General features: G+C 44.3%; 1 pseudogene; it reads right to left on the minus strand.

Annotated features, from left to right (window-relative positions):
• Positions 1-5,750: 5,750 nt before the first annotated feature.
• Positions 5,751-6,954, minus strand: LOC142425473 (enoyl-CoA delta isomerase 2 pseudogene; annotated as a pseudogene).
• Between the last annotated feature and the right edge of the window lie 485 nt (positions 6,955-7,439).

Below are 7,439 nucleotides of genomic sequence, written 5' to 3' on the forward strand. Positions count from 1 at the left end.
TTTTCCTGATCTGTTTTTGAGTCAACACTGCTCATAGAGAAGCTATATTTCCAAAGTAAGTGTCACTTCAGGAGGAAACCTAGTAAACAGAGGAGGAGCTCCCCACTCATCCCATCAGCTTCCAAGTTCAGGCTCATCAAATACCAAGGGGCATCACAAAGCACATGGAAAAAAATGCTTTATCTTCCAATTCCATTTTCCCTTGGACTTTTTGGTTCCCTCGCTCCCAGCCCCTGCATTATGCTGCAATCTGTGATCCGAGCTCTCACCCTCCCGACACTCAGTGGTAATTGCAGACAGTGATATGATCAGGCAAAACTTTCTTTTACAGCAGTTGCTTGTTGCATGCTTGCTTTACACTCTCCTGGGGTTATGAATGACATGAGGAGCCATAAAACCATGACCCACTTATACGAAGAACCCAGAATCTTCAAAAGAAGGTGCCATGTTGGATGGATCTCACTATATAGTATAAAAATACTTTCACATATCCCTGAAAAAATCCCCACAAGAATAAGCCCTATGACATCTAAAGGGCAGCATTTGCCCAGGGATGAAGCTCGGAAGGCAGAAATGCACAAGCAAGAAGAACAAGTGGGAGCTGTAAACAAAGAAAGGAGGTGGGAAGCAGCGCCCTGTCGCACGATGAGGGCTGCTGCGATCAGTATCACACAACAACCTGGGTATCAACTGTGGGATGGAAAGCCCATTTGCTCTGTAAACTTTCACTTATATCAAATAATAACAAATGTGGGGAGAGGTCAAACGCTTACAGACTTCCTCCCCAGGGTAGTTAATCACCAGACTACAGGGTAGGCCTTACTCCCTGCTACTGGGGACAATAAATTATTCCTCCTTGAGGCCTGAGACCAAGCGCTCACACCATACTGATAATGGTTCCTATGGAGATCTAGGGAATAGGTCAAAGTTAGGCCGCCATCCTGAACCTAGGATCCCTCCCCTTCCTATTGCATGCATGTCCCTAGACCACACCCCTCTCATTACTGTATTACCTATAAGACAGCCCCTTCCAGTGACGTATGTCCTCACTTGTAGTTAGGGGGCTTCCAGAGAATAGAAAAGGGGCCGGGGCTACCATTAAACTCTCTCTCTCTCCCTCCACGTGGACTATCATGCGGGGCAGAGGTGAGCATGCTACCACGAAATGTGACTGATTCCCATTTATTTCAATACTTCACTTCTATCTCTCATGCTCTCTATAACTTTACTATGATCTTTACTTATTATCGCTGTACAATTTCACCTACCGGACCCGTAATGATGTGTAAGGTGCTGGCTTCCCCTGACAAATAAAGAATAATGAGTTGAACCCATTGCATTTGACTGGAACGGGGAATGCTGGCTGCATCATTTAAAATCAGGAAAGATGTGCCACAGAGTTGTACCCTCTCACCATGCTTCTCCAATCTGGATGCTGAGCACATCACCCGAGAAGCTGGATGGCCTGAAGAAGCGTGCAGCATGAGGTTGGGAGGAGGGCTGCTTCACAATTGGGATCTACAGATAACACAACCTAGCTCGCTGACAGCAAAGAGGACTGGAAGCACTTGCTGATAAAGAGCAAGGACTGCAGCCTTCAGTGGGGATTGCAAGTGAATGCAAGGAATACCAAAATCAACTGGACCAATAGATAATGTCATGATAAATGGAGAAAAGGTTGACGTTGTCAAGGATTTTGTCTTGCTTGGATCCACCCTCAATGCCCATGGAAGCAGCAGTCAAGAGAGCAAAAGATGAGCTGCTTCTAACAGCAGCTACAACAACCTATCCAGGGAAAGGAGCTCAGCTAACCACAAGTTCGGTAGTTCAATCCCACCAGGTGCTCAGTACAAGAAAACTAAGGCCTTCTGCTCCTGTCTAGAGTTACAGCCTTGGAAACCCACAGGGAGAAGTTATACCTTGTCCTATCGGGTTTCTATGAGTCAGAATCACCTGGATGGCAGTGAGTTTTAGGGCTCAACTACCAACTGAAAGGTTGGCGGTTGGAACCACCCCCAGGCACCGAGGAAGGTAGATTGGGCGATCTACTTCTGAAAGGTCACAGCCTTGTAAGCCTTAGGGAGAGGTTCTGTTTTGCACACTTGGGGTTCTGTGTGCATCTGGACCATTGACAGGCGCTCACAATGACAAGGGTGAATGATCCTGCTCCACGCCTCTCCCTAGTTCTGAACTGGCAGGAAAGTTCATACAAGTGCAGGCGACCTGTGCATGCTGCCAACTCAAACAGATCCTTAGGCACTGCACACAGAAAGAAAGGGTAAACTTACCGAGGAGGTAGTGGCAATGATTCGAGTCCCTGGAAATGGCCCTGAAGGTTGTCAGACCATCCTGAAGGGTTGTGTCCTCGGAACTTCCAGGAGGGTCTCAGCATTTACGGATGTTCGATTCATTTCAATAGAAAGACGTCACAGCAACACGATCTGCATAAAACGCATGCACTACCTTTCTCTGTTGGGTCCTGGGGTCTGTTGTAAGGCTGAGCAAACAGGTTGCCAGCACCTGGGACATCTGTGATAATGTGGCTGCCCGGCTGCTGGTGTGGGCAAATATCGACAGAGTGTGGTCAGCTGCACAAATATTAAAGAATCCCATGAATTAACAAATATGCACGTCTTGCACAATAGAATGAGCACATGGTTTTAACTGGGAATGTTGGCAGGAAGATTTGAGGAGTTGCATTTTCAGACTGGGGAAGACCAAACGGAATTCTTATTTTCTAACTGACCTTCATGCAAGGTAACAGAGTGACAAAATAAATCTGGCTTTCCCACACGATATTTGAAAACCGCTTTGGAAACATGGCATTTCCCCAGGAAGTGAAGTCCTGAGGAGCGTATTTAGGACTTGTTAATGATTTGTTTCAGTCTCAAGGCAAAACCTCCAACAACTCTAAACTCCTTTTATTTATTTTTTTAAAACATTTTATTAGGGACTCATACAACTCTTATCACAATCCATACATATACGTACATCAATTGTATAAAGTACATCTGTACATTCTTTGCCCTCATCATTTTCAAAGCATTTGCTCTCCACTTAAGCCCTTTGCATAAGTCCTCTTTTTCCCCCTCCCTCCCCGCTCCCCCCTAAACTCCTTTTAAATGAGGAGAATAAAATGTATTCCCTCCTTTGCTTTAACAATGTAATTAATTAAAAATAATAATATTTGTAGAACACTCTACACTGTAGAAAGTATGTTTCCCTTACCTGTCTCTTTTGAGTCTCATAATGGCCATGTGAAGAGATTGTAATTAAAGATAGACAAGCACAGAAGAGTGAATTTCCTGTACACTGTCAAACTAAGATAGTACATACAAGTACTTTGAAAAGGCGATTCTTCTTCTTTTTTAATCACTTATTGGGGGGTCCTACAGCTCTTATCAGAATACATACATACCAACCATACATATGTTATGCCAAGCACATTTGTACATATGTTGCCATCATCATTTTCAAACCATTTTCTTTCTACTTGAGTCCTTGGTATCAGCTCCTCATTTGTTTCCCTCCCTTCCTCATGAACTGTTGATAATTTATAAATTATTATTTTTTCATGTCTTCCACTAACCAGTGTCTCTCTTCACCCACTTTTTACCCTGGGGTGGGGTTATATGTAGTTCATTGTGATGGGTTCTCCCTTTCTCCCCCAACCTTCCCATTACCCTCCTGGTATGGCTACTCCTATTATTGGTCCTGAGGGGTTTATCTGTACTGGATTCCCTGTGTTTCCAGTTCTTATATTTGCCCCTGTACATGCGCTGATCTAGCCATGTTTGTAAGGTAGAATTGAGGTCATGGTAGTGAATGGGTGGGAGGGAGCATTAAAGAACTAGAGGAAAGTTGTTTGTTTCATTGTTGCTACACTGCACCCTGACTGACTCATCTCTTTCTTGTGACCTTTCTGTAAGAGGATGTCCAATTCCTTGGGCCTCTACTCAAACACTCCCTCAATGCATGAATACCTTCTTTTATTAAATTGGAACTCTATGATGCTCAATCTCCCGACACAACGGCTGGAGCCAAAGTGGGTGAACAAGTAAATGTGGTGAAGAAAGCTGATGGTGCCCGGCTATCAAAAGAGATAGTGACTGGGGTCTTAAAGGCTTGAAGATAAACAAGCGGCCATCTAGCTCAGAAGCAACAAAGTCCACATGGAAGAACACACCAGCCTGTGTGATCGAGTGGTCCCAAAGGGATCAGTTACCAGGCATCAAAGAACAAAAAATCATATCATTGACTGCACACCTCCATGATAGGATCGCTGAAGACAAATGGGTGCATAAGCAAATGTGGTGAAGAAAGCTGATGGTGCCCGGCTATCAAAAGAGATAGTGTCTGGGGTCTTAAAGGCTTGAAGGTGAACAAGCGGCCATGTAGCTCAGAAGCAAATAAGCCCACATGGAAGAAGCACACCGGCCAGTGCGATCACGAGGTGCCCAAGGGACCAGGTATAAGGCATCATGCAAAAAAAAAAAGATATAAGTGTGTGTATGTATGTGTATATATGTGTATATGTATATATGTATGTGTATATATGTATATATATATATCATATTAAATGAAGGGGGAAATGCAGAGTGGAGACCCAAGGCCCAAGTGTCGGCCAATGGAGATCCCCTCATAGAGGGGTTTAGGAGAGGAGATGGGTTAATTAGGGTGTGAGGTAGTATCGATGAAGAACACAGCTTTCCCCCAGATCCTGGATGCTTCCTCCCCCCAACTACCATGATCCGAATTCTACCTTGCAGGGCTGGATAGGACAGAGGCTGTACACTGGTACATATGAGGGTTGGAGGTACAGGGAATCCAGGGTGGATGATACCTTCAGGACCAGGGGTGTGAGGGACGATGCTGGGAGAGTGGAGGGTGAGTGGGTTGGAAAGGGGGAACTGTTTACAAGGATCCACATGTGACCTCTTCCCTGGGAGAGGGACAGCAGAGAAGGGGGGAAGGGAGACTCCGGATAGGGCAAGATATGACAAAATAACGATGTATAAATTACCAAGGGCATATGAGGGAGGGGGAATGGGGAGGGAGGGGGGGAAAAAAAGAGGACCTGATGCAAGGGGCTTAAGTGGAGAGCAAATGCCTTGAGAATGATTGGGGCAGGGAATGTATGGATGTGCTTTATACAATTGATGTATGTATATGTATGGATTGTGGTAAGAGTTGTTTGAGTCCCTAATAAAATGTAAAAGAAGAAAAGAGAAAAAAATGATTAGGGCAAAGACTGTACAGATGTGCTTTATACAATTGATGTATGTATATGTATGAACTGTGAAAAGAATTGTATCAGCCCCAATAAATTGTTAAAATTAAAAAAAAAAAAGAGGATGTCCAATTGCCTACAGATGGGCTTTGGGTCTCCACTCCACACTCCACCTCATTCACATTGATATGATTTTTTTTCTGGGTCTTTGATGCCTGATACCTGATCCCATCAACACCTCATGATCACACAGGCTGCTATGTTTCTTTCGTGTGGACTTCGTTGCTTCTGAAAGGTTATTCTTAAAACACTTTGTAGGTAAGGTACATCGATCAATCAACACATCATTATCTAATGCTACTAGATAGCAAGTCTGATTCTATACAAACCAAAATCGAGCCCACTGCCATCAACTACACCAACTCACAGTGACCCTAGATAGGGCTTCCAAAACTGCACATCTTTTTTTTCTTTCTTTTATTTTTTAGTTCAAAAGATGAGAACTCAGAATATCACAGCCCTTCCCTTGATGTACATGACTTGGTTGTAACTGTTGTCACAGTTTTGCTTTTCTAGATAAGAAGTTCATGATCACATTTGCACATTCTTCGGACTGCCATCTGCTTTGGAGGACACGGCATTCTTCGGAATTAATAGCATGTAGCTTTTCTTTCTCCATATTTCGTATAAGCTGCTTTGAAATTCTCATGGCATTTGGTGGAAGCTTTGCGTATACTTTGAGCCTGGTCCAAGCTTCTTTCTGAAAAGTGCCATCAGGAAAAACTTCGGTAACAAGTCCATGAACACAAGCTTCTCTTGCTGTGATCTTCTTTCCAAAACTGAGCATCTCAGCTGCCTTGGCTGAGCCCATTATCTTCAGGAACATGTAAGAGGAGCATCCTACTGGACTTTGCCCCAAATGACTAAAAGGGGTATGAAACGTTGCCCTGTCAGAAGCATAAATGACATCAAACAGCCCAAGAAGGGTGACGCAGATCCCCACAGCTGGGCCATTTACCATCGCAATTAGAGGCTTAGGGAAATCAATAAAACAGCCTACAAAATTCCTCAGTAAAATGGCCGCATCTTGGGTGCTTTTCTCTATATCACCATGGAGACTCTGAGTGAAGTTGTTCAGATCATTTCCACTACTGTAATAGTCACTGTTTCCTGTTATCACGGTTATGGCTGAATCATCTTTGCCTGCTGCTTCAAGTGCAGCCATGAGTTCTTGATACATCTGATGATTGAGTGCATTTTTTTTTTGTGGGGTGGTTAAACATGATTTTTGTGATACCGTCTTCTGAGGTTACCACAAGGGTGTCATATCCAGCCTGCTTACTGTCGGCACCAGGTTTCCCTGGACTGGAGGCTTCAGATGAACTTAAATTGGACACCAACTCCACATAGTTCTGCCTGGCGGTTTCCTTGGAGAGATTGCCAAGAGCATTCCATGAGTCCCATTTGGCCTTATTGATAAAATCAAGCATTCCTGGTTTGGGCATGTTACAAGGTCCTTCCGTTGCCTGCTTATACAGTGTGTAGAGTTTTAGCTTCACTTCTTTTCCTGGTTCGTTCTTCAAGAGTTTCACCTGATTCACTGCCATCTCAAAGTCCTTCTGACTGCCGCTCATTGCTGCTCTGCTCATGTGCAGCTGAAGTACTGGGAAGCTAATGACTTGCAGAGGACGAAGGCGGCGATTTAGCAGCCAGAAGCTGGCCTATCTGGTAGCCCCTGCAACCATGACTAACCTCCAGCTGGGTGGGGGGCGTGGCCACCAACTGCACATCTTTATAGGAGAGGACAGACTCATCTTGCTCCCACAGAGCAGCTAATGGATTTGACCCTCTGACTTTGTAGCTAGCAACTCAATGCCTAATTCACAGTGCCACCAGGGCTCCACGACATAGAATTATATTACTATCTCTGGCCTCAGCAAGTTTACCATCCACTTAAGAAGGCCATGTTATGAATAAAACTCAAATGCACGATCATCGAGTTGATTGGGACTCATAGCCACCTTATTGGCAGAGAAGGACTGCCCCAGAGTAGGATTTCTGAGACTAGAACTCTTTATGTGAGTAAAAAGTCTCGTCTTTCTCCAATGCAGCAGATAGTGGTTTCTAACTGCTGACCTTGCGATTGGCAGCCTAATACATAACACTGTGCCACCAGGGTAACCATATTATAAATAAAAAATTTTAATAC

This window comes from Tenrec ecaudatus, chromosome 14 (assembly GCF_050624435.1).
Source record: "Tenrec ecaudatus isolate mTenEca1 chromosome 14, mTenEca1.hap1, whole genome shotgun sequence".
Taxonomy (NCBI): domain Eukaryota; kingdom Metazoa; phylum Chordata; class Mammalia; order Afrosoricida; family Tenrecidae; genus Tenrec; species Tenrec ecaudatus.